Below are 26,348 nucleotides of genomic sequence, written 5' to 3'. Positions count from 1 at the left end.
GGCACATTTCCCATTGCGGGATAATGTGTCCTGACATGGCGTGGTGGGAATGTGGGGCCCCACTTTTTGGACACCCTGGCTGACCCCGGGCCCACTTAAAGCACTGGTTATCTGTTTTGGCTTGATATAAATTGTTATATAAGTCCTATTGTCTCTGCAGTTTAGAGATGTAAACTATGTCACCAGCCCCGAGAATCTAAATGACTGACATATATGGCAACGGTGTGGGTGTGATATTAGAAAGAGCAGCCAGGACTTGTGGTAAAGATAGGACACAGCATTTAGATACAATGACCTTAGGGTCCCATTTATTTATTTGTTTATTTGGTTTTGTATAACGCGCCTAATACCATACCTGAGTTCGGTTTCTAATCGGGGATCCGCTCTGCGTGGTCTTGTTTCCAAGACCAGCGCGTTGCCCCTGTGCTATCCTCCGTCGAGACGACTTTCGATGGAAAACCTTGTGAACCTCCTCTTTTATTCTAGAAGTGGGGTTTTGAACTGAGTGCGTGAGAAGAATGGGCTCCCCCAAAAAAGCCTGCAGATGCCAAAGCACAGAGGGGCTGAGAGTGGGAATGGCTAGATGAAACCTCTGCCCCGCTACTGCAGCGAGGGATTTCACAGCTCTGCCACTCCTTTTCAGCTACACACCGGTGAACACAAAGGCCGAATAATGCTGAATTCTCATCTTTGAGTGGAAACTGCATTAAAGTCTGAAAGAAACTCCCCAGTATGACGCAATGCCACCTGTCAGATTAGCTGTGAGCTGATTGGATGTCTGCAGGTGTGATGTCAGCTCTTTGCATTGTAAAGGAAGCCCACCGGTAACTGTAAATGGTGGGCTACCAGACTGGCATAATGGCATTCAGCTCATGGCCTGTCCAATCCCTTCTATTGACAGGTGCCCTCTTTTCTACAGGATCCTGCGTGCGGATTGGTGGCGCAGAGTGGAAGTGCCATCCTGTGTTTTATAGAGTGATTGCTACAGTAGCTGTGTCATTGTGTAAAACACAGGTGTTACCATTGCCCTACCCCATGCCACTGAATTTATCACTGTGGCGTAATGTGGTCTTGTGACCTGCAGACCACTCATCCCTGAGACATCAAATCAGCTTAAAGTCACGCGGGCCTATCCTGCAGGGGGCCACACCTTTGCATTGCTTGGGCCCCTGATCTCCCCTGCCCCTGATTTCCCCTGCCCCTAATCTCCCCTCAGATTTGTCATTGTACACGAACATGTGTCTCCAGCGACGGGATCGGCACAAAACCCACTCCCCATCACCCCGAAGGATAACCAAGGCAGCCCTCTCACTGGGACTCATTCTCTCCACCAAGCCAAGGCTTAAGTCCAGCTATTCCACCAATCCGGCCACCTCGCTCCACTCTCAATTCATGCAAACTCACTACTCTGCTTCAGGCGATGCCACCCACCCACTCTCCCAGCCAGTGGCATCTCTAGTAATCAATATTAGGAGAGGGTGAGACAAACCAGGTGGCACAAAGAAAACAAAGGGGCGTGGGGGGCTTGGGGCATATCAAATAAAGGTCAATAGGCCAAACTACTCTAATATCTCGCATGGTTAAGATTGGCCTGGCGGGTTCAGTTCTTGCCTGGTTCACTTCCTTTCTGGCGGAGCGTAGTCAGACACTCTCCCTTCCCCCCCTTCCTCTCGGCCTTATTTTACATGGTCTGTGGTGTCCCCCATGGATTCGCCTTGTCACCAATGTTGCTCAACATTTATATGCAGCTTCTTCTGATTCTCATCCATTCCTTTGGCTTCTGATGCTAAACCTATGCTGACGACACACAGATCCTGGTGCGTTTAGATCTCGACCAGGCTGAGGTGTCGTCACGTCTTAGCCTCTGCCTGGCGGCCATCGGGAATTGGATGTACCAGAATTGGCTAAATCTTAATGGCGGCAAGACCGAGGTTCTTGTGGTTGGTGCCCCATTTTCCTTCACTGTAGACCCCGGCCTTCTGGCCCCCGGCACTGCGTGCCTTTCCGGCACCGGTGGCGACGGTCAGAAACCTGGGCGTTGTTTTCGCTGCCACACTTTCTTCGAGTGCCCAGGTGGCGGCTGTCTGCATAGCTGGACACTACCATCTGAGGATTCTTAGGAAGGTCCTTCCTGTGCTCCCCTCGAAGGTTTGGTCACCGGTGGTCGCCGCCCTGGTATTAAGTCGCACTCTATCCCCTGTAGAGATGGTAGCAATGTTCAGTTTCTGGCTGTACATCCTAAATTAATCTGTGCTGTGTCAGTGTGTCAGGATAAGAAACACTATTGGCTTTAAAGTCCCGCACACGAGCTGCACTTGTGGAAATGCAGTGATTTTCAGCATAATCAGGGATCCACATCTAATGTAGAGTTCTTTGAAGGTAGAGTGACACGTCATAAAGTAGAAACCTACCAAGGTAGCTAAGCAGGTTGAGTGATTGTTGCGTAGATGTTATATGTTTAAAGCTGGCTGCATCCTATGGCTTTTTTGCAATTCGTTATAACTGATAGCTGCTGTAGAATGAGCTTGGACGAGCGGGTAGGCTGGGCCGATGACTTGCTCATATTCAGGGTGGGGGTGGGGCGGGGGAATTCCTGCCCCCATAGTGAAAATCAAACGTTGTCGCTCCTGAACACCCTGCTCAGGTTGATTGAGCAGTTTGACAAGCAGATACCATCTTCAGAAGGATACCCTCTGATAGAACTGAAAGGAAAGGGCACACAAATCACAGGGTATCTGTGGGGATAGTCTAAACACAGTTTAAAGAAAACTGGATTCACGTTTAAGAAGAAATGTGCGCCTTGTAAGCTGCACATTTAGAAAAGATTGGTGTGTCCAGCAGGTGGGGTCCCTTCAGGCCGGAAGAAAGAACTCATGGCCCATCTGTTCCCGCGGTGTCCGCTTCGGCCCGGAAGAAAGAACTCATGGCCCATCCATTCCCGCGGTGTCCGCTTCGGGCTAGAAGAAAGAACTCATGGCCCATCTGTTCCCGCAGTGTCCGCTTCGGGCCGGATGAAAGAACTCATGGCCCATCTATTCCCGCGGTGTCTGCTTCCGGCTGGAAGAAAGAACTCATGGCCCATCTATTCCCGCGGTGTCTGCTTCAGCCGGAAGAAAGAACTCATGGCCCATCTATTCCCGCGGTGTCTGCTTCAGCTGGAAGAAAGAACTCATTGCCTATCTATCCCCGCGGTGTCCGCTTCAGGCCGGAAGAAAGAGCTCATGGCCCATCTATTCCCGCTGTGTCCGCTTCGGGCTGGAAGAAAGAACTCATGGCCCATCTGTTCCCGCGGTGTCCGCTTCAGGCCGGAAGAAAGAACTCATGGCCCATCTGTTCCCGCGGTGTCCGCTTCAGGCCGGAAGAAAGAACTCATGGCCCATCTGTTCCCGCGGCCCATCTGTTCCCGCAGTGTCTGCTTCAGGCCGGAAGCAAGAACAGGCTCTGCAAACCAACTGACTGTAGCCATGGCATCGACTGCTGGGCGAAGGAGCACCTTAAGGACTCCGGGGGTTCGGGGAGCACCAATTCATGGGGGAAAAGCAGCAAATAGGGGTGGAAATTGCCCCCATTTGCTGCGCCCCCAGGAAGGCCTATGCTCCCGGCTCAATCTCCTCTCCCACATCTGCTCATGGCTTCACCCTCTATTCCTCTCCCTGTCCAGTCCATAATCCTTCTCAGCCTCATCAGCAGAACTAGCCAACCCATCCTGTGCCCCTCCCTTTCAAGAGCAACTTACCTGACTGCCTTTAAAAGCTTTCGCTGTCTTCACGACTACTCAAAAATCCTCGAATGTCTACATGTTTAACCGAATCACCGAGAGATCAACAGGATTTGTGGCACCCACTGTGGGGCCTCTGGCACCTTCTGTGGACAGCCCCAGGCTGGTGGTGGTGGATGCTTCTATATTCCCTTTCTCGCCGTTCATAGTGTGCATTGTCCGGCGATTGCAAGAACTGGAAAGGGTGGTTCGGGATCAGAATGAAACCAGGAGGTGCGACGACATGTTGGGAGATTATAGACAGGCTCCTTAACGGCCACTCAAATATCAAAACCACCAAGGCTAAGGATGAGAACATTGGCAGCTACAAGGTAGATACGTCCTCACAAACCCCAAAGGTATGGCTTTTTGTGTGTTTACCACGGGTCAATCCCTTCTCCAGCTGAGCCAGTAAGGGGAGGAGACCCCAGTTTTCCTGTTTCAGTGGTGGAACCTGCAGTTGGTGGGTTGGTGGGGGGCATCTGTCTAGCCTGGGCACTGCTGGGCCCAGTCTGGCTGCATATGTTCGTCTTGTACCATCTGTAGAGTACCGAGCCTCTCCTACTCAGCTGTCCGTCCCATCTAAAACAACTGTGTCGGATCCATTGCAGGGCCGGCGATCCAGGAATCTTATATGTACTTCTAAAGGGAGGACCCATGGGAGCAAGAATGCGTGTAAGCATGCCCTGGTCAAGGCCCTGCCGGAGATACTGGAGGTTGACGGCATAACTCGCAGCGTCTTCACGACCCGCCAAATACTGTCAGACTGCATGTTCTGCGGTGGTGGTAGTGTCAGGTGCGGTTTCATTATCCCTTATGGCAGGTCATGCTTAGGGAATGGCAAAGAGGCTTTGTTTAGCGAAGGGATCATGGTTTATGAGGATGTTAATTCTAAGATCTGTCCCCTTTATGATGCCTGCCACGATCCTGTTGTGGTGGATTTCCTCTCTTCTTCTAGACCAGGGGCCTGGGCGCAGCCCTGCATTGACAAATGGCATATCCTGGATTGTCCTAGAGAAACTCTGGAGGCACCAACTATGGCCGTCTCCCGGGGGGCTGTGGACACCGTTTATCGTTGCATTAATGCGACTCCACCCTCTTGTGTTTGATGATGGTTTTGGTTCCAATGGGAGTCGGGTGGGGGAAATGGTATGCGGCCCAGAGCTCCTACCTAACAGTGCTACCAGCTGTACTAATGATATAACTTAGGAGTTGGGTGGCAGCACTTTTATTCCGCCTCCCGCATTTAATAGATCTAGAACTGTTGATCTTTTTTCCATACTCTCCTGGAACATCATTGGGTTGGCCACCAAGAAATGGCACCCTGATTGGCACGCACTGATGGATAACCATAGGTTAATATGTCTGCAGGAAATGTAGTCGATTGGCCCAGTACATAAACCAAACTACCAGCTGTTTTTCAAACCGGCAGAAAGGTACCCAAGAGGGCGTTCCAAGGGTGGGCTGCTGCTATGGATTCATGCTCACGTTGATGGCACTTATAAATGTTGGGACATGGAATCGCCAGACCTGCTTTCAACAACGTGGTATGGCCCCAGGCCCGGAATTTATGCCTGCAGACCTTTTCAAAGATGAATAAGTAGCCTGGATCCCTTTCTAAACAACATTATTAATGGTGTTCTCTCAACGTATACTTCTCCATCTGGTTGGAGGGGGGAAGTCATTCTCCAGATTTTTAGAAAAGGTAACTGGGATCAACCTTCCAATTACAGACCTATCTTTTTGATAGGCACCTTGACATAAATGTATTTGAGGGTGATTCTCCATTGTTTGAAGGATTGGGTGGAACACCTAGGTATTCTTTCGCATGTCCAGGCGGGCTTCAGGCCAGGGGTTGCAACTGTCGATCAGATAATGAGGCTAGACCTAATCTGTCAGACATATGGGACCTTAAAGGAATAGTGCGCTCAGAAATATTATTGTCCCGAGGGCTCGGGTATGTATTTGTAAGCATACATTGATCAATCATACAAACATTTCCTATGCACCTTACCGTAGTTTTTTACTTTTGTACACATGTGAAATCCGACAGTAGGGCGTGGCCATTTTGTGATATTCTTATCCATTACCGCATCGCCCAAGCAGGACTGCCATGGCGGCACTAAATCATAGCCCCCGTCCCTGAGCCTGACATCACCAAACCTAGTGATATTTTCTGCCTTTCTCCTTGATGTTACTGGGCAGCGTAGCCAAAGGCGCCCAGTCATCACCTACGTGACGTGACACAGAACCCAGAAATCAACATACATCGTCTCACAACAAAGCGCGTCACAATTCAGAATATAAAACAGTATATTAAAAAGGAAACAGCAAGACTGTACAATTTGTAAAGTACTTTTATTTCACAATAAACGCTACGAGAACATCCTGCGTTTGCTGCATTCAATCAAATTGGATTTTTGTTTTCTTTGCTCTCGATCCGCAAATGTTTATCGTGAGTCACACGGTGTTCCTTTTGGGTACAGAAGGTGTTCGTTTCGGTATGTTGCTCCTAGGCGCTAGTACCGCATAAGGGCATATCGGCCCTTGGCGATCGTCCCAAAAAATTGTCAAATATATCCAGCTATTGACGTGTATCTGCAGCTGCCGGTTGAAAAAGCCATCAGTTGGTATCTGGAATCTATGACAATCGCAGAATGGCAGGATGTACCTGTTTGGAAAACATAATAGAAATGTGTCTCAGTAGCCGGACTTTATTAAAATGTATCATTAAACTTATTAATTTGGCATTGTGTTAAAACTAACGATTAGCACAGATGTGAAACAATGTGAACAGAGAGAAAACAATGTGGAAAGTACTCCACAATTTGCTTCGTAGGATAGTGCTATGGAGTAGCTCTAAACGGGATGCGGAAGCTGACGCTACAATTTGAGGTGCACGTAGATGGCATTTTAATGAAATATTAGCATTGAACCTGAGGGAACCGAGTGGTGGTCTACATGCATCTCGATGCTGGACTATGTGCACGTTAGAAAGACCAGTACACACAAATTTTGTACTTGCGTTTCATTGCAATATGCCACACAGAAGAAACGAGTACAATGTAACCCAGCAATTACGGTCAGCTGATGATAAATTGACTCGTTCGAGGTTTAAAATCGTCGAAAGTCAAACTTACATTATATTCGGCATTTCCATTCTCTTGGCATAACGCAGACCGTAACGCAGACTCTGTTCGGATCAACGATTTTTCATAAACTGAACTTACATGTTCCTTAGTCCAGTTTTGGAATGGAGAACCTTATCATATCTTAAGTTATTACACCCCTCCTTTAATTCAATTCCTTTCGGAATGGTCCCTTTCTCTCAAGGTCATAAAACAATTGAACCTTATACTGTGTGTGCGATGCGTGGGCTTCCTCGGCTCGCAAGCAAAAATTCAAAGCTGTTGACCTTCACTCATAATGAAGATACATTCTTAGTTTGCAACATCTTGTCTCACCGCATCCATGAGAATTGGAATTGTGAAGTATGGGCACAGGAGGAAAAATGTGGGGGCTGTCATTGCTCGCTGTTCGTGGCGCTGCTGAGAGTTAGGGGAAACTTTGCAATGACAGAATGCGCCCTACTCCAAAATTGGAGTCGAGGGTACACAAAATAGAGTCAAAGTGTGTCTGGCAATAGCCCCACCTCTGCTTATGTCACGGCCTCCTTCCCCATGGCAGTAGATTGGCAAAGGAGGCGCCCACCAAGAGTGCAAGATCAGGATGCCACTTTCACGTATAATGTATGTTGGCCATGGGCTCAACCGACCCACCCCTTCCTTACATTAGAAATGACCCCAACACATGCCCCCATGAATATATTGGTGAGAGTGCTTCTATTTCTCACCAACAATGCACTTTGATGCGCTGTTTTGTTCACAGTCAGTACTTCTTGCATGCCGAGTATCTTATGTAGCCTAGGTCTCATCCCTTTTGTGGGAGGAGCAGTTATTCAGCTATTTGGGCAACTGTATGTAAGGCAACTGCAGAACCCCAAAGTTTCTTTCACACTGTTATCCATCTGGCCCTCCCACGATCAGTGAAGGTCCCACAGTAGCTCGATGAAACTATGAACTGTGAAAGCACAGCATTACATTGTATGGCAATCGTAAAAATGGCACTAGTTGAAAAAATAAATAACTGAGAGGATACATTTTAAAAGACAAATTGGATGCTTTATTTGGACACTACGTAACAACATTGTTGATAAAAAAAACAGATGCTAATCATTTGTACCTGTACTTGAACTGTTCCGCGAGCTCTGCTTTAGGTGGACAGGGCACGTTGGCAATGTTTTGTGGCAATGTATGTGTACTCGGAACAAAATTGCGCGCTATTCCGTGATTATGCATCTCCAAAACATTAATAATAAGATCTTTCACAAAATCAAATTCCATTTCCTCATATGCTGACTTGACCACCCATTTTTTGCTTCTCTTCGTAAAGGCCAAAGTGTAGCGAAGCATCCCAAGGTTTCCCGCGGTCATCGATTGTTCACGGCCCACATTCTCGTTATGCGCTAATACCGCTAGTAATGTCCTATATTTCATCCCTTCAATGGCGAAATGCAATCTCTTTGGCCTGTACTTTAGGCACATATTGTGGAACACCTCCGAATCTCCCGTGTGACAGAATTCTGTGAGTCCCTTCAGATCTCTTGTGTGGAGGTGAACATGGAATCAAACACTTCTTCCGTTCCTACTCCGGCGACAAAGGACCATGTTCACATTGGTGGAAATGTTGGTTTTCTGTCGAAGAGTGAACGTTGGAACAGTGGTGCATTAGTGACTGCCATTTTTCTAGTAGAATTTCCTCAGACCCATCACAAGTTTTGGAGCTCCACCAAGGATGGTTGCTGAAAGACTGGGACCACTGTGAAATACTTTCAGAACCTTTTTTTTCCCTGCAGCTGAGATTTTTTTATTGATGGATTTGGCAATGTGCCATACATCAAATTGATGACGAATTATTTGGAGACTGCTCTCTCATTGTCTTGGCTATTGAAACGTGTCTATCCGTGGCTATGAAGTCAATATGCATTCCCCTCGATTGTAGATCTTCCAGTGATTTTATAAAACCAAGTTTCTCCATGGCCACTGAGGATGTACATTCGGACACCTGCACAACCACCAAACTCACAACTGTTTTACTTTCCATGTCCTGAAAGTGGTATGTGCAGTACTTTGCTGAAAACCCGGGGCTGTCACACTGTCCATCGCCAGCTAGCCTGAACCGTTTTTCGGAGAATGTACTTTGAATAGACAATTGTTAAATTTTCCAAGCTTCACTACTTGCAAAGAATAGATATTGATGTTGATATTTGTAGTACTGTGTTTTAGAAATGAAATGGAGTCCCACAAATTGATAGAAACTGGACAACTTAATGAAACTAGAGCCACTGAAAAGTAAATTGTTGCACACAGTAAATTGCCAGCTGGCAGTTTCCCCAGCATTGGTTGAGCGGACCAGGAACATTTTTCATGGAACATTTCACAGGTGGCATGTATTTTGAGGTTACTGCCTTGTGATAGACGAGTCACATTCACCAATGGCTTCCCACATACTTCCCCTCTCACAGAATGCACACATTTCAGCATCATTATAATCTCCATCAAGAAGCTGTTGAATACTATGTATTTGGCCTCCTTTATTAGATTTTCATCCTGCATTAATGTTGTTTCTAACTGAACTGTTGTTGACATATCAGCCAAACTGGACATACTGTAGTCGAGATCGTTGGCAAGTTCCTCAGTCAATTGTATTGATGCTTCAGTCTCTGTCATTTCAGCGTCTGTTACTTGAACGTGAATCAGAGAAATCATCAATGTCGATTGATTTTTGGTTGGCCCTTTTTTGGCAGGTGTCGATTGTGTGAAGTGGTCTGCGAGTTGTTCAAAACCATCTTCAATACATTCAGTTTCTTCTTCATCTGGTGGAGCAATCGCATTGTAGCATTGGTCCAAAAACACTTTGCTGGCTTTGTTGGTCACATTAAATTCATTTTTTGGCCATTGGGCAAATGCATTTCGAGTCTGAACACACTGCACCTCAATTAATAGTTGCTCCATGGTGTAATCAGTTTGGCAAGCAGCATCTCTCATTTGTGTCGCTGTCTGTGTCTGCATAGTCCGTACACCACCGGGCAACTAGAAGACAGGTTGGAAAAAGCTGTTCAATGTAAATCCAACATACAGTATTGGACAATTTACATTAAAAAAAGCATATCATGAAGGCCCCAGCACAAAAAACTGTTTAAAAATTGAAATTGTTTATAAATTACCTTATCTTTCTTGCTTTTTGTTGAAACCTTCTTTACTGTAACGTCAGCAACAGCAAGCTGGTCCACCGACTCAGATCCACGTGCCTTTTATTCTATATCTGAATGTTGTATACATCCCTAGAAAAGAGTATCCAGTTAAAATAAGTCATTTGCATTAGAAATCAAATTATTGCTTCGCACACATGGCTTACACAGATAAACTCATACATCGTGTTCGTCATTTAGTCTAAATACACATTTGGAATTTCACCTGATTGATCGCTAGTTTACTCGATAAAAGTTGACTGTGCAAAGCACACTCTTTGAAATGTTGCACTCAAGCAATTTGCAAAAACTGCTTGTTTCTAATACTGTCACTGTCTAATAGTATCAGATCTAGGACCAACTTTATTTCATTCGAGGGAACTGTCAGTACGCATACCTCTGGCTCTGGATCAACTACAGGGGATGATGTAATTGTAGTCGAAGCTTCAGCATCTCCCTGTAAAACAACACTTGCATTAGTATGGATGAAAACATTGAAATTGAACACACACATTGTGACGCAGACATTGGTACATATCAATAGAAAACCACGAATGAAACATTGTGTAAACGAATTACACGATATGTAAATATGATCAGATTATCTCAAATTCCATGCATAAAACAATTCCGGAACTGAATAGCTAAGTAAGACTACCTGATACGCGCTCAAAGTGGCTGTTGACTCCAGGCAAGACATGGATGCTGAATCTTGCTCCTTCATATTCAGTGCATAGTCAAGGAGTTGTAAAGGGAAAATATTAGTTGATTTAGAAATGCTAATCTTAAAAATTGGCATCTAAGGAGACAGATTACGAAAACATTATAGCATAATTATCTGTGCCCATAAATCAATTTTCTATGAGGCTTCTAAAACCAAAGACAGATGTTTAGCAAAATGGTCTTTATTTAAAAAGCAATACAATCTTGTAAATATGAAAAGTATTATAAGGGACATTTAGACCTAAAACACCAATCCGTCCATTTAGTTACCTGTTCACTACCCCAAGGGCTACAGCTAAATTCGGAACCGTGACTCACCTGAGGCGGCATGTCAATGAATAGAGTCGGAATTGCATTTGGGAGCAATTTTCGAGTTGTTCTGAGTTGATTCTTCGTTGTGTACATGAATGGGTCGTACATATTCGGGGTAAAGTGCAGGCTGCAGATGCGGCATCAATCACCTCTCTTGTCCTTCATGACTTGTTTGACTCTACTATCAAGCTCTGCCGGCGCATATCTGCAATATCTGACCCATTCACTTATTCGATCTATAGCCTTTGGGAATACATGCATTGTAGTGCCTTCAGATTTCTCATGGGTCTTAAAAGGACAATCGAGAATCACACATGCATGCATTGTTGCAAATTCTGCAAAAACAAAGGTCAACATTATTCAAAAATTACTTTGCATTAAAACGTGAGAAAGAAGGAATTATACCATACATTCTTCTAAGCAAAGTATGTTTTGGTCACCACCGCAAAACCAGTGTAGCGTGGCCGGCTGTATTATAGGATAACTTTCATAAACAATTCATTGATGTGACGAAAATCAGAACATGTTACCCGTCCCTTGAATGTACTATCATGCATCAAAAGGAAACATGCTTATATTATAGACACAGTCCGCGAAGGATGCAATTCGATGACAAATGACACTGATGACAATTGTTATATCGATAACATAACAAATTAAACTCAAGTCAATGGCGATGAGACGAAGGAACATAACACTACTGGGTACGTTAGTTCAAAATATATCAAAATGTCGAGATCAAAGAGATATCATTAGGTGGCATGCGCTTACCTTGACCAACAAATAGTTAGATTCAGCAAGCAGGGTAGTTAGTGGCAGGAGAACAGGGAGATGTTCGCAGCTAGCACGACAACAAGCTGACTCGCAGTGGTCACAGAAGTTCTCAGGTAGCACAACGACGAGAAGATTTGCTGTGGTCACTGAGTTTCTCAGGTAGCACGTTCACAAGTTGACTTGCAGTGCTCAAAGATGTTCTCATGATAAATATCAAGTGGTTTATAAATAATTAGAAAAGAGGGTGTGTACGTGAATGAATGACATGTATATGTCGTGGTCTTATGTGGATTGCAGGGTTGCGGCCTACTTCAGGGGATCCTGCCTGGAGACACAGGGTCTGTGGAGGGCATGTGTACAATGGCCCCTGGGCGTTAGATAACTTTGAAGTGTACATGGTGTTTGGCACCTTGGCCATTCGCGCCCCTGCCAGCCCCCTTTGGCAGCGCACATCCACTGGTGCTAACTACCTTTGATAAACGAGGGGTGATGGATGGGCCTGAGATGTGCAGACAAGGCCCGGAACACTGCTGAATGGAGACACACTTGATTCACTGAAAAACTGAAACAACCATTGATAAAAGTTCTGTTGTGCTTTATTTTGTTTCTTAATTTTATGGCACAAATATACTACACATTGTAAAGTTCAGGTTGCAGCAGAGTCAGGGAAAATCCTCTGTATTGTCCGCTGTCACTGGGGAATGTGTCTCTAATGGCACCAACAACACAGGCGGGTATTACTCGTCGAACGCGGTGTCCAAGCCTCCCATGAAGCCACCATCTGTACGAACGATAGGCCACCAGCCGGTACCACCTGTGAAAGAGAAAGATACAAACTGTTTTAAATGCCCAAGATAAGTGTATTAAACCTTAGTTGCCAATGACAATTCTTGTATCCAATGGCATTGTTGCCAGTACAAATGCTACCTAGACACTGTACAATATTGAACGACTATTATACGACTATTACTAGAGAATTGCAAGACTAAATTGGTTTGACAATGATATATTGAAGTTACGACAATATAGGAGACAACCATGAAATGTTAGTGGCCTAAGTGACATCACATTTAGAGTACACTTACTCGTTACTTTGATTGCAAGAGCGAACTGTTGCGTGAAGTTCATGCTAGCACCATCATAATCCTCATCACGGACCGTGTGAGGCAGGCTGCCCTGAGTCTGGCAGCTCGGTAACGCATAGCGGCCGTGTCTCGCCTTGAGACATGTAGGACGAGCATCCATAGTTTTCTCAGCAGCAGCAGTTCTTCTCCTCGGTTGGCATTAGCGCGCACCGATTGCAGTTGCACCAGGTGGAAACGTCGTCCATGCTACTAAGCTCAGGCTCTTGATCTATTGAATCGTCCTCCCAACTGTCGTCTGAAACCCCATTGTTTCCGCATCTTTCTCTTTCGAGTAATTCCACCTCGGAATACTCCGGCTCATACTGGTAGGGTTGTATTGGTGCCATTGTGGGGGAAACGAAAATAATTGATAGTAATGGGACTGGTATCTGATCGCACGGGCTACAAGCAACGAAGGTAGCTGACCATAGCACAGAAACGAGGCACAGAATACTCAAAGAAAGACAGTGAGAGGAATGGAAAACAAATTCTGATGTTGTCTGTTGTGGAGCAGTCTGTTTATACTTATTGAGGAAAGAGGCGTCCTGCCGTTTCCGTGGTGACACGTGATTAGCTGAAGTGCAGAGAACGTTGACACGAGATGTGCATTGGCGTTGTGAAATGGGTGGTACGCGTCTAGTGATGTCAGGCTCAGGGGCGGGGGATATGATTTAGTGCCGCCAGGGCAGTCCTGCTTGGGCGATGCAGCAACAGATAAGAATATCACAAAATGGCCACGCCCGGCTGCCTGATTTCTCATGTGTACAAAGGTGAAAAACTACGGTAAGGTGCATAGGAAATGTTTATCCGATCGATCAACGTATGCTTAAAAACACATGCATGAACCCTCGGGACAATAATATGTCTGAGCGCTCTATTCCTTTAAGTTCCCAAAGCGTGTTCCTTGTGGTTGTGGATCTCCAAACCGCCTTTGACACTCTGCTTAGGGATCCTTTATGGGTTGCCTTGGAGGAAGCAGGTATTCCGTCAACGTTGATTAAGGCCATTAAGTCACTGTATTTTGAGAACAGCACGCAGATCTGTTGGGGTTTGCACGGAGAGACCCCTGATTCAGTTTCTATTGGTATTGGGGTCAGGCAGGGGTGTGTTTTCCCCCCCTGCTGTTGTTATTATATATCAATAGTATGGTTTCTGCATTCGAAGTGGCAGCTTTGGACGCTCCAAGATTGGGAAGCCATTAATCGAGCCTCCTTTTGTTTGCAGACCATGCTGTTTTTTGTTTTTTTATTGTTTATTTATGGTTTATTTAAACCTTTACAAAAACATTTATCAAAATTTGAAATACGAATTCACAAAATAAAAGAGCATTGAGTATGAACTAAGCATAATCCAGATCAACACACAGTTAAAAGAGAAAAACACTTCAGACTAACCAGTTTTATTGACAAGCACTTCATACATTTCTAAAAATAGGAAGCAAACAAAAACAACTTCACTCGGAAACCTTAGAGCTCATGAGTACAAAACAGAACCATCATATCAGTAAATATTTAAGATAAAAGAAATATCGATATGACCCATGAATGAGACGATAGACTCTAAACCACAATTAAAACATTCTCATTGAGCAATCCAACATTTGTTCAAGATGGTTTCAATCTATTAATATAAGGTTCACAAGCAAATACATTTAGGATAGGTCACAAAACAATTTCAGAAAAGCAGTAACTCTTATCCTTAATGCGATACAGTGGCCATGTCTCATTTGATACCACAATAATTCTCTATTTACACAGTGTAAATGCTCCACAAATTGTTCAAAATATAAAATGTGTTGTTGAATCAGAGCCGGACAGATAAGTAAGATATGCTGCAAAGTTTCCTTAGTACCCTCGTTCATACAAAATCTGCACCACCCCCATGTGTCCGTCATCAGGTTCCAATTCTTGAGAATATAATTAGTTCTCAAAACATTTAACCTGAATCTCATAAACACATTTACGAAGGCTTCTGCAAGGATATTTCTCCAGGTAAACCTCAATAGCTGGAAAGAACTTTTGGAGAGTAGTATATCACTATATAGAATATGTAGTATCTTGGCCCATACATCCATTTCGGTTTTTAAGATCTTATTAGATAAATTATTGGGTCCAGGAGCCGCAGAGTTTTTTGATTTACCGATTAAACAGGATATATTTGAGATAGAAATATTCAAATGCCATAAGGCGACATTGTTGGTATTGCCCATAGATTTGGCCGTATTGCAGCGATACATTTTAGAAAAGTATTCTTGCCACCTTCTCTCACTAATTTGAGTGAATAACATTTCTTTTTGAGATAATTCAAAATTGTTAAGAATTTGCCAGAAATTGGATATGTTGTTCCCTTTTAATGCACTAAGCACTTTTTCCCCATCCAATTGGGCTCGTATTCCCTTATGACTTATTAACCAGTTTTTATAATGTTGTTTAATTTTTTTAATCTGCATAAATGTATAGTCAGCATTATGGCCCTTTTTCTTAATTGAGCGAATTTCTCCTCTCATCTATTGCTTCCCCTTAAAAACCTCTATATCAAAGCAGTGATCATGTCTCCTTCTACCTTTGCAATTGGGCTTGATATTCTCCACAGATTTAAGTATAAGATCATTAACACGTGTTGTAAAAGTGGTCGCAGAGAGACTTCGTATACGTTCTTCCATATGCATGTCTTCAAAATTCTTTGCCATAACAGAAGAAAATCTTCTTGTTTTAGCAAACGTTCATCTCATTCGATTACCTTTCAAGTTCACTAACAAACCCTCAGTACAGCATGATGTTACTTCTGTTAGAGCTGAGTATATTAAATCAATGTGTAGCAAATTATGATCACTAGTAGGCATCTCAACTACTGCAAGTTTGGAGATATATTTGTCAAGACCAACAGATACAAAAATATAGTCCAAAATAGAGCTAATACCTCTCGCATTCTATGTATAGCATTTGTTAGCCATCTTCACCAATCCCATAATTTCCATGAAATTGGACCATATAGCTCCCCGAAGTTTAGGATTACCTGCCGCAGTTTTAGCCTTACAGTTGTTAAGATTTAATTCAGACAATATAGCATCTGCCACCAACAAATCAATATTACAATCCGCATTCAGGTCCCCCGCTATGATTATAAAACCATTCACATTAACAGCACGCCAAGCATCAAATTTCGTGGTCCAAGATGTTAATTTCTTTTGTTAGCTGTGAATCTGTATATTTAGCAGGTTCCAATATACATTTGTAATACGAAGTTGCATAATAATATCACCAGATTAGATTTCATATGTCGCAGATAGGAAGGAATTTAAACTAGACCATTCGCTGGTTTTATTCGCCTGAAGAGTATGTTTAGAGGCAATTAAAAGTCCCCCCATTGTCAACCTTTGGCCCCCTTTAAGGCCTTCATTTGAACTATGTCGAAACCTTCCCATAATAAATCACTAGTAGCCCAGGTTTCTTGCAAAAGTAACAGTTCATAGTATTGTAATGCATTGGTTACTTCAGTGTTTTGGGTCAGGTGTATGTGCCCTCTCGAATTCCAACTCGCTAGTGCTATTTTTCTACACTTGCTAGAGAGGATTTGCCAGTTCCTTCAGTGAGTTGATAGATTCCCTAAGAGAAAGTGCAAGCCATCTCCACTCTTGCTTGTCAACATTATCCATTGTTGAATTATTACTTGCCATACGATCCCACCCCACCTCTACCTTCTACAGCATTCGTGGATGGGCACTTATCGCTACTCACTTGTATTAGATGCTCGTATTGAAACAAGTCAAAACCCCCACGTTGTAGAGATTCAACCTCCTTTAGCAGCAGGTTTCTTTCTAAAGGCGGTGGAATCACCAAACACACATAGTCAAATCTCTGTTTATGAATAAAATCCACCAACACAATGTCTGCAGATGATATTAATGCTAATTCCGGTAAAGCCGCAAACAATGAAAGAATATAAGAACGATTTAGCGAGATTTGATTACCCTCCCAAAACAGTGTTGTCAGTATAAGGCTTGGAAGATGACTCAAAGCAGGTTTTCCCAGGTCAAGATCATCATTGGATTTCCCAAGATGCTCTTGTGTATTTTGAACAATCTTGTTATCACATGTGGCAACTTTCTGGTTCTTATGTGAAGTTTGCCACCCATTCCTGTTTGAGAACAAATTTTCCTTAGATTTTCTTGACAATGGTTACTATTTCATCCTCCTTAGAAGAGGTATTGTTAGAAGTCTTTATTGGAGTTTCGTCAGGAGCGGGCAACTCCTTATTGATAATAGTATGGGGGTCAGTCGCATCTGCAACCGTCAATAAACCACCCACATGTGTAAGAGTTGTCACAGGCATGGTCAGTTCTTTGTTAATTAAGACGAGAGATTCAGACACAGAGGGGGGCCATAGAAAAGCATCCAGTATAGGGCGGAGCAGTATCAATCATATGCTCATTATTCAGCCAATCTCTATGACCCAACCCTGTATTAACCGTACTAATTGCCTGACTCTTGCCGACACGTAGGGCATGATCTATCGAAAATGAATCACTACCTGTCATGTCTTTGTTAGTGTTTACTACACCAGTATGCTCAGTTGAAACATTGGCCGTATTAACAGACATGGGAATTGGAACAAGAGAACTCAATGAACCCAACGAGTTAGTTTTAAATATTTCAAAAATATCAACTAACCCTGTTTTCAATGTTGATAATTGAGAAGCAATATCGTACGCTTCACTTTTTTTTTCTTCATGACATCAGAAATCGAGTCACCAGCCTCATAGTAGACTTCCGAAGAAGGCTGGTTAACCAACCTCGATTCAGTAGGCGTTTTCTTCTTTGCCACCCCCTCAGTGATAGAGTGTTGGGCATCAGAGCTATCCATGTCGTCTCTCGCCTCCAAAATAGAGTTTTTAAATGTCAAATCTCTTAGATATTTGCAGGATGATTTGGCTATATTATTAGCTCTAGTCAATTTAGTTTGTCGTGCTCTTTTTCTTTTCCTGTTTAATGTTAGGAGCACTCATTGTTTTAGGCGTGCATGCCAATTCACCTTCAATAATGGGAACCTTAGGGGTACCCGCCTTAGTCGCGTATTCTGCCCTATCATTTATCTTCTTGGTACCTTGTGAATCAAATATAGTAATTATTTCCTCGATGACTTGGGGTTTGGAAACCACTTGGGTATCCAAAGGCTCTGAGTTAGTTAAACTTATTTTATCCACCAAGGTTGTTTTTTAATTCACTGAGTGAATTTGACAATAAGTCATTCACTCTCATGGGAGTATTAATTTGGACCAGTACCTCCGTCTGTCTCCTTAGTTCGTACAACATTAATCTATTAAAGGACCTCAACATCATACAGATATCAGTATTTTTTGTAGCATCGCCCCCCTCATTGAAAGGCATGTCATGATTCATAGGTAAGCCCATAAATTCTAGGTCTGCAGTCAGAAAGACACTGGGGGTATCGCAGAAAGGGTCATTAATATTATTACTATTAGTCTGCTCCGCAACCGCTTCCCCCCACTGATGTTTTAGAACCTCCTTCTCCATGTGAATTGAATATTCTTCTGCGTAGAGTGACTGAGAAGAATCAATGGACTCAATAGGATTGGAAATAGAGTTAGCGTTAGTTTTAAGCTCATTAGAGCAGAACTGCGCGCACTGAAGTCATTCTTCCTCCTCAATGCATGGGGGTGGAAGAGGTAATGCCGCTGCGCGTGCCAAGCTAGCCCTGTGCGTAGTCACTGCTGAAAAGAAATCAGCACGTAGGTCTTTCATCATAGTTGGTATTTTGATGCCTTTACCCATGGTAATTATGTGTGTTACCCGTTAGCACTAGACTGCGTAGAATTCACCAAAAGAAGCTAGCATACATCAGCCCAAAAAACAAAAAAAAAGAAATACATAAACACCACTTACTTACGGGTGTCAGTACACCTAACCGGCACTCCTAAAATCAATACAGATCTAAACAAAATGGTACAGAACTGACCCCGCCCCTTGCACCCCACACCCGAACAGCCAAACAGCAAGCCACTTGGTCCACTTGGGTGCGCGCGTGGGTGCGCAGGCACTGGACCAGTTGTAGGCTGTCGGGAGATGGGAGCGTGGCCTGCAGGCAGGCAGGCTCAGTTAACTAGCAAAGAAACAAAAGAGAAGCGTAAGCAACGTAGCTCAACGTAAAGGTCCACGAACAATAAGTCCACAAAAGAGTAAGCCGGCAAGAGATCCCTAAGTCCACTCACAGGCACAGGTTTCCACTTTAGGAACACGCGGCGGCTTCCTCTCGCCGACAGCTCTTGCACAGAAGACAGAAAACAGCAAGGCAAAGTCTCACCAGCCAAACAGCTAGACACTTGGTCCACTTGTGTGCGCGCGCAGGTGCGCAGGCACCGGACCAGTTGTAGGCTGTCGGGAGATGGGGGTGTGGCTTGCAGGCAGGCAGGCTCAGTTAAAAGCACAGGCACAGGTTTCCACTTTAGAAACACGCGGCGGCTTCCTCTCGCCGACGGCTCTTGCACAGAAGACAGAAAACAGCAAGGCAAAGTCTCACCAGCCAAACAACCAGCCACTTGGTCCACTTGGGTGCGCGCCATGCTGTTTTGCTGTCCCAACCCCCAAAGGGGCTGCAGAACCAATTGGAGGTTTCTGACAATTTGTGCGCTGCAAAAGGTCTGCGGATAAACGATTCCAAAACAAAAACAATGCAGTGTCATCAGGTTGGACGTAAGGCCTGCAGGGGGGTGAGATTCCGTTTGAACTCTCGGTTATTGGAGCCAGTGGAGTCTTTTAGCTACTTGGGGCTGATCTTCTCTAATAAACTCACATGGTTAGTCAGGTTGAAAAAAGCTCATTGAGTCATCAAAGCCAATGTGAGTTCATATCGAGCCTTGTGAATGCCCTCAAGATCTATCGGGCCAAAATAATACCTGTGCTAACATACGGAGCCGAACTTTAGGGTTATGGTGATCGTACTTCCATCCAGACGGCCGAAAATCCATTTTTGAAAACTCTTCTCAGCATTCCATTAAGTGCTCCTTCTATTCCGGTGGCGTGTGGTCATCATGCTTCAGCCTGTCCTTTACTGGCTTCGTATTTGGAACACCGAAGCCCTTTTGTTATATCGGGGAAGGTCCAGTAGAGGTCCTTCACATGCCTGCTGGAAGGCTACTCCCATGCTTTTTGCATGTTAGAAACATGTTAACCAGTATGGGCATGCGGACCTGTGGGGAAACCCCCAGAAGTTCGGGCCGGATGCAAAGGCTATGTCAAGAAACGTTTTACGGAATGGGCTTGCAGTAGGATGATCGACAGATGTTTGGCAGGAAAAGGTCAGTGGTTTACCTGCAGCTGAAAGGATTGGGGTGCAGAAGCTTATTTAGATTTTTAGCTTACCACCAAACTCAAAAGCTGGCATGCTAAGTTTCGGCTGGGTATTCTACCACTGGCGAATGTTACTGTCGAATGAAGCAAAGGTAGTACTTCAACTGTTTGCCCGCTCTGTCCGTCTGGATGAAACCAGTGCATCTTTTCCTGTGTTGCCCATTGTATCGTGTGGTAAGGCGGCAATGGCTCAGGCCACTATGGGTAGGTCACAGAGTATTCCCTGCTCAGTTGGCCCTTGCAGTACTTAAAGGTTACCCTTCTTACCCACTTGTGTCGGCTGTTTCTGTCTTCTTATCTTCTGCTTTTCAAAAATGAAGATTATTGCTAAGAAATGCTTAATCCATTGTATTATCTCATCTGTCCTCTCATCCTCTGGACCACTCGACCACCCGCGATATTGACAACCACCCTCGCCCTCCTGCAAGCCTTTCCACATCTTGGCATCCAAGACGTTGCACTTGCCTGGATTTCTGACCGCCCTTTCTCCACCTCCTGACACTGGAACACCGCTGATCTCACCCGCACCCCGATGTCCGCACCTCGGGTTTCGGTCCTTTCATCATTACTCCTGACCCGCTATACCTCCTCTTAGGGTAAACGCCTCTTCTCTTTCGGTTTCACTGACCACCTCTTCACTGATGATGCCCAGATCTTCTGCTTCTCTACCTCCAACCCGCCTTCTCCTGCAGTGCCTCCAACTGCCTTTCACCGATCAGCCACTGGGTGGCACTGCGATAGCTTAGGCTACATTTTTCAAAGAGTGAAGTCCTCTGCCTCTCCAAAATAGGGCCATCCTCTCCTCTCCAATTTCCTTTCCCCAAAGCCTCCTCTCACCGTCCTCCAATGTCCGAAACCTTGGGGTCCTCTTTGAAAAACGTCAGGAATGTATCCCCTCCATTACGACAGTTGCAAGACCCGGCCTCCTCAACATCAGCAGAGCGAGTTGCCTTCTCACATATCACTCCACGAAACCCCTGATCTCCACCCATCTAGACTACTGCGCTAGCTTGCTTCCAGGCCTACCTCAACAAAATTCCTAACTTTGCTACCCCTACCCTCTACAATTCCTCCCATTCTTTTCCAATGACATCTGTCCGAATGCACGCTGTCTGTGGACCCCCCAATACCTCCTCGTATGTATACTTCTTATCTTTAAATCTATCCATGGTCTAAACCTCCATTATCTAGCAAACTTTATCACTTGTTACTCTCTCCAGCTTGCTGCGTCAAACTGTATCACCCGTTACTCCCTCCAGTGTCCTACTCAAGCTTGCTGTGTCAAACTGTATCACCCGTTACTCCCTCCAGCGTCCTACTCAAGCTTGCTGTGTCAAACTGTATCACCCGTCACTCCCTCCAGCGTCATACTCAAGCTTACTGCGTCAAACTGTATCACCCGTTACTCCCTCCAGCGTCATACTCAAGCTTGCTGCGTCAAACTGTATCACCCGTTACTCCCTCCAGCGTCCTACTCAAGCTTGCTGCGTCAAACTGTATCATCTGTTACTCCCTCCAGTGTCCTACTCAAGCTTGCTGCGTCAAACTGTATCATCCGTTACTCCCTCCAGCGTCCTACTCAAGCTTGCTGCGTCAAACTGTATCACCCGCTATTCACTCCAGGTTCCTACTCAAGCTTGCTGCGTCAAACTGTATCACCAGTTACTCCCTCCAGCATCCTATTCAAGCTTGCTGCGTCAAACTGTAGCACCCGTTAGTCCCTCCAGCGTCCTACTCAAACTTGCTGCGTCAAATTGTATCACCCCTTACTCCCTCACGCGTCCTACTCAAGCTTGCTGCATCAAACTGTATCACCCGTTTGTGATGGTTTCTAGTGTGCATTTCGCCTTCCGACCTATTTCCAACATGGCCGCCACTTCTGCACTAGGAAATCGTTTACTCCACAGTCTAGTTGAGACTGATTCCAAGATGGCCGCCACAGCGGTTACCATCGCTAGTGTACAATGCAGGCTAGTTGTTAATTCCCAGGAAGCCTTGCAACCTTCCACCATCACTTCCTGTTCACTCCCTTATAATCCAGCAACAACAGAAGGAAGATGCGTTGCTACTCTCTCAGGAGCCGGCACACGCTTTGTATGTTCGCCCCACAAGAATTACAAAGACATTTCCTCTCAACCATTTTTTGTCTACTTTACTCACCTTCTTGTTCTCCATTCTTCCCTTTTATTTCAGAAGGCTTTACGGAACCTTTCATTTTCATTTCTGGCATTTCTGGGATCGATTCTACTTCTAAGCATGCTTAGACCCGGAATCTCCTCCATACCTCCCTCCAGGGAGTCTCTAGGTACTAATCTACTTTTCATCTTACTTCTTCAATCACTCCCGGCTATCGGACTTCTGTTTCTAACTCCTCACCCTTCCTTTATAGCAATAGCTTGTTGGGAACCTCCAGATTTTCCTCATCCACTCAGGCTGGCTCAAAAGGACTTGGAGGTAAAAGGGTAGGCTTTCTCCTAGTTCATCCTACTCTTATAGAACTTGATACATCCACCCTAAATCTTACGGGTCTTTTCTTTCCCTCATCATAGTGCCCTCTTACTTTTGCAACACGACGGAGATTCCTTACCTCTCCGCTCTCTTCATGTCTAGCACATGGTAAGCTCTTAGAACCCTCTATAGGAACTTCTCCTTTCCTTACTTTCAGGAATAACTGTGTTCATTTTTACCCACTATATTTAGCTCAGTTTCAAAGGCCTCTCGTCTAAAACAGCCAGAAAGAATACCCAGACCAGCTCTCACCGGGTCTCCACAGGAAGACAACGCCCACCAGCAGCTCTTCCAGGGTTTTATCCCCCACGAGGGTTTCCCTCAGAGTTTCACGAAGGACAAGCTTTTGCAGGTCCTTTGAGGAGTTCTCAGGGGGATTTCTCCTATTCTTCGAAGATCCACCAGGGTTTCTTCAGACATCTGTTCACCACATAAATCCCCAGGTAGGTGGTTTTTTGTTTCTTCCCAGTGTATTTCGGAACAATTTTGTTGTCTTTACAAAACAGTTAACAGTTAGCAACGCCCGTGTTATCTTTTGTTCCTAGTACTCTGGGTAGAAACATAGGAATCACAAGTCATGGATCAGCAACAGCAACAACAACTTCAACAGCTGATTGCTGCTGTTCAATCCCTAACTACTGAAGTACAGCAGCTAAAGCATGCGAATGCCTCCTTAAGACAGCTCCAACAGCAAACGGCCCAACAGGCTGCAGCCCCTCGTATCCCACACTGCTTAGACGTTCCTCCAGGACCCTTACCTGGAGGACAGTTTGATGGTAACCCGCATAAGGTTAAGGAGTTCTTGGACTCCTGCACTGTGCAATTTGCCTTTAAAGCAGCTTATTTTCATACCAATAGAGATCGTGTGGGATATATGGTCTCACAAATGACTGGACCAGCATTGGCTTGGGCAACACCTTTAGTCACAAACAATAACCCTATTTTAGACTCTCATACAGCATTTTGCAATAGCAGCCGTACCATGTTTGGCCGCCAAGAGATTCGTGTAGCGTCACAAGAACACCTCCTTGACCTAAAACAAGGAAGTTTAGATATTTTGGCTTACATAACCAAATTCAAACAGATGGCAAGCGAAACCACTTGGTCAGATGACGCTCAGGTCACACTCTTCAGAAGAGGTTTATCTGAAGACCTCAAAGACGAGATGTCTCGGGTCCCTCGCCCCTCTACACTAACTGAATTCATCGCATTGGTAATGCAAATAGATTACCGTATGAAGGAAAGAGTAATGGAGAGAAAAAAGGGAAGGAATACACGAACTACGTTCTCTCCTTCTTCTTCTCGTCCTCAGTCCAATGATGAACCGATGCAATTGGGTTCAACAGCTCGAGGCCCCTTGACTCCCGAAGAGAGAAACCGGAGGAGGACCTTGGGTCTTTGTATGTACTGTGGTTCAAATAACCACATGGTACAAGATTGCCCAATTACACCACCTTGGCGTTCGGGAAACGCCAGCTCCCAGCCGTAAGGGAAACCACGGTATGGGAACCAACACCTAAACAGGGTTCCTCACAAACCTCTTACTCCTCTTTCTGTACTAGTCAGACCGATTCTCATATGGTGGTACTCCTGGTCTCTTTCTCCTTCGGTGATTGTCTGCTACAGAACATACCGGCACTAGTGGACAGTGGAGCGGCCGGAAATTTCATTGATGATCAATGGGCCATCTCACACAGAATTCCCAGGTCCACTAAGGTAGAACCTATTCCAGTGGAAAGTGTGGATGGTAGCCCTTTGGTTTCCGGACCCATCAAAGATCAAACTAATCCAATCTTGATGAACATCTCTGGTCATCAAGAGATTCTCACGTTGGATATCATTCGGGCAGCCCATCATCCAGTAATTCTAGGTTTACCGTGGTTAGGGAAACGCAACCCGTTCATTAAATGGACAGCTGGATCTTTCTTTCTGGGGTCTGAATACTGCATAACCCATTGTGTCAAAAATCAGCAAAAGGTGATGGTTGACTCTGCTCCAGTTCCCTTGAATCACCAGTGGGTAACCTCCCTTAACCATGTATCTGGGCTTCCAGAACGCTATCATAAATTCCAGGAAGTTTTTTCTGTCTCAGAATACACTCAACTTCCCCCTCACCATAGGGATGACTGCTCTATAGAGCTGGTTCCTGACCAGCCATTACCATTTGGGCGAATGTATATCTTATCTGAAAACGAAAAGGAGGTCCTACGTCAGTATCTTCGAACCCATCTTAAGAATGGACTGATCACCGAATCCACTTCACCTGCGGCTGCCTCTTTGTTTTTTGTTTCCAAAAGAAACTCTACGGAACTCCGCCCGTGCATAGATTTCCGTGGGCTGAATAAAATCACAGTTCCTGACAAATACCCTATACCATTAATACCCGACATTCTTGAAGCAGTCAAAGGGGCCAACATTTACACCAAATTGGATCTCAAGGGAGCGTATCATCTTATTCGAATAAAACCGGGTGACGAATGGAAGACAGCATTTAGAACTCCGTTTTGACATTTTCAATACAGAGTGATGCCTTTTGGATTGTCCAAAGCCCTGGCTATTTTCCAAAGGTTTATGGATCACATCTTTGCAGATCTGCTACTTCATAATATGGTTGTCTATTTAGATGATATTCTGATATTCTCTTTCAATATCCAAGAACATCAGAAACATGTTGAAGAGGTGTTACGGTGGCTCCAACAAAACCTTTTGTATTGTAAGATAGAGAAATGCTCCTTCCATCAAACTCAGGTTACCTACCTAGGATATGTTCTTTCGGCCGAAGGAATCGCAATGGACCCTGAAAAGGTGTCTGCTGTCCAAAACTGGCCCACTCCCTCATCCGGCAAGGACATTCAACGCTTTGTTGGATTCGCTAATTTCTATCGAAGGTTTATTCCCGAATTCTCAAGACTTACTCAACCTTTGACGAATCTACTAAAAAAGGGAAAAAAGTTTTTATGGTCTTCGATCACAGACCAAGCATTCAATAAACTTAAGGAATTGTTTACCTCAGCTCCTATCCTGTTAACACCTGATCAATCCCGCAGGTTTATTGTTGAAACCGATGCCTCACAGTACGCTCTAGGAGCAGTTCTACTTCAACTAGACAATTCTAATCAAGAACGCCCTGTAGCATATCTATCCAAGACACTTGCTCCTGCCGAACTAAACTATACTGTTCTAGAAAAAGAACTCTTAGCCATCAAGCGAGCCTTTGAGGATTGGCGTCATTTACTCTTAGGAGCCAGACATCCTGTTGAAGTCAGGACAGATCATCACAACCTCCGGATTCTGCAGTACGCACAAACCTGTAATAGCCACCAGGCTCGCTGGGCTCATTTCTTCTCTCCATACAGGATCACTTTCTCATTTATTCCCGGAAGGGATAATGCGAAGGCGGATGCTCTTTCACGGAAGGAACACCTTCCCAACGAACTTTTCAAGACAGAACCCATCTTTCCCCTGATGGCTTC

At 44.7% G+C, this 26,348-nt stretch overlaps 1 protein-coding gene across 1 annotated transcript in view; it reads left to right on the top strand.

The window, feature by feature from the left end:
* LOC138467369 (uncharacterized) overlaps positions 1-26,348 on the top strand; it is a 180,201-nt gene that overhangs the window by 26,827 nt on the left and 127,026 nt on the right. The window lies entirely within an intron of this gene.

Source organism: Ambystoma mexicanum, chromosome 4q (assembly GCF_040938575.1).
Source record: "Ambystoma mexicanum isolate Mex_15411 chromosome 4q, UKY_AmexF1_1, whole genome shotgun sequence".
In the NCBI taxonomy this organism is placed as follows: domain Eukaryota; kingdom Metazoa; phylum Chordata; class Amphibia; order Caudata; family Ambystomatidae; genus Ambystoma; species Ambystoma mexicanum.
The sequence above is the reverse complement of the archived record's forward strand: the minus strand, read 5'-3'. Positions and strand labels throughout refer to the sequence as shown.